This window comes from Pteropus vampyrus, unplaced genomic scaffold, assembly GCF_000151845.1.
Source record: "Pteropus vampyrus isolate Shadow unplaced genomic scaffold, Pvam_2.0 Scaffold174, whole genome shotgun sequence".
In the NCBI taxonomy this organism is placed as follows: domain Eukaryota; kingdom Metazoa; phylum Chordata; class Mammalia; order Chiroptera; family Pteropodidae; genus Pteropus; species Pteropus vampyrus.
In genome coordinates this window covers 245,857-247,852 of record NW_011888955.1, presented here as the reverse complement: position 1 = coordinate 247,852, position 1,996 = coordinate 245,857, and positions in this window count along the sequence as shown.

Here is a 1,996-nt window from a genome sequence, read left to right as displayed (position 1 = left end):
TCATCTCAAAAGCCGACTTTTCTGGGAAGCGTTCCTTGGCTGCTCTAAGCAGAGTCAGGTGTTTTGTTTCGTTTATTTTGCTTTATTTATTTCCGTGCTCCTGGATTCCCACCATTCTTCTGCCTGAGCCTCCTACCTGGACTTTTACATGGGAGGGCAGGGGTTTTGTCACCTTGGGCTCACAGCACTTAGCAAAGAAGCTGACAAACGGTGATTACTTAATAAATTTATGTTTAAAGACCCCTGTTGGTAAGAAGGAAATGATGCGAGCTATATATAGTATTTTCATTCTGTGCTTGCGTATGCAGGAGCGACGCTGGAAAGTTAGGAAAAGTAAATCATTTGCAAACGGCTTTTTTTTTTTTTTGCCGTCTTTGGGGTACTCATTATGAGGCATAAGGTATACAACATACGACATTTGTTTTCATAGAACAAATGCTGTTTGACACGCTTCCACCCTCATTTACCAACTGGTATGTGAATTCTGTAGAGAGATGTGATTTAAGATGATGTTAAAAAAAAAAAAAAACCCTCTCTATAGTTTAGGAGAAAAAATAATGCTAGGTAGTACCCCGGTGGAGCCTAATGAGAAAATTCTGCTAGCGTGACGGCTGGCTACATTTTCGTTAGCAGCTATAAAGAATAACAGACACATCGAGTTGGCAAACGGCTGGTGTTCACTGACATTTCGAAGAGACCAGGCGTGTACACAGTGTCTGTCTGCACAAAGGCCAAATCCTGGAGCCTCATTACTTTGTCTGTGGTCAAAACGACTGCCCGAAAGGTAATAAAAAAAAAGATAGTTTGTCCCCGAGGTCGCTGACAGAGTTATCAGGAAAGACACCACGACTTCCTGTGCGTTTCTCCAAAAAAATATCCCTTGTGATTTGGTTTGTGAAGATGATGCTCCAGCTGTCTCTGTGTCACGGCAGCGAGACGGTGTCCTATAAGTGCCTTGACCTTGGTTAGGTCAAGGATGCAAAACGCCCCCGGGTTTTCTCCGCCAATGCGTTCATACGGAAAGTTTGTTTCTGATCGGCGGAGGTTCTCTGTTGTGACTTAACGTGTGACAGTTTAAGTCCGCGAGTTACAGTCGGCCGACGGTCTTTACATGCGACTTCTCTTCCTGTGATCGGTCCACGGTGAACCGACCGTGTCGGTTTTACGATCCATCCTCTGATCCAAATCTTCTAGCGGTGGCTTCCCTTTCAGAGCAGTGACTCCCACTGGATGTCCCCATCCGTTTCAGTCCGTGGCGGACACCGTCTCTAGCTTATTTTCCTTAAGACGTCTCCTTCACTAAATTAGTCCTCGGCTTAGAAATTTTAAATGACGTCTGTTTTCTGAGAGATTTTATTTACATCTTCTAACACCCGATCGCCCTAAATCCATCCCTTCTTCACACCTTTCTGCCGGTCTGTGTGTGAGCTAGGACCCCGACTCCCCCGACGTGCAGGGGACATTCCTGCCCCGAGCCTTCGCTTACGCCATTTTTCCTTCCGGAAAGATTCTGAATCACCCAAGGCTTTTGATTTTTCTGTCGTACTTCCCGTCGGCGCACTGCTCTGACGATAACCATGTCATGATTTCTAGAAGCAGTTTTCTCCTGAGCTACGTGTCATCTATTTCGATGGCATTTTAAAGAGATGAGAGAGGGACAGTTTTTTTTTTTTTACCCCCACTAACATAAGATATTTTATACAAAGTCGGTATCGATAGATATGAAGGGTTTCTCTACGAACCTTTCCTTCCCCTCTCGCTCTCCCCCAGATTCATGCTTCTGTCATGCTGACGTTCAGAGTCAGAGAAACAGTTGCCGAAACGATACTTAACGTGAGAAATCCTAAATGAATTCGTTTTATTTTAATTCAATATTAACGAAAGCCGGCGACACTGACGTTTTAATAACGTTAACATCAGTCCCTCTAATACATTTTCAGCCCATTGCCATGATGCCGGTCGTCAGTTCACGGCCCCCCAGTTCCACGGAGTAGGG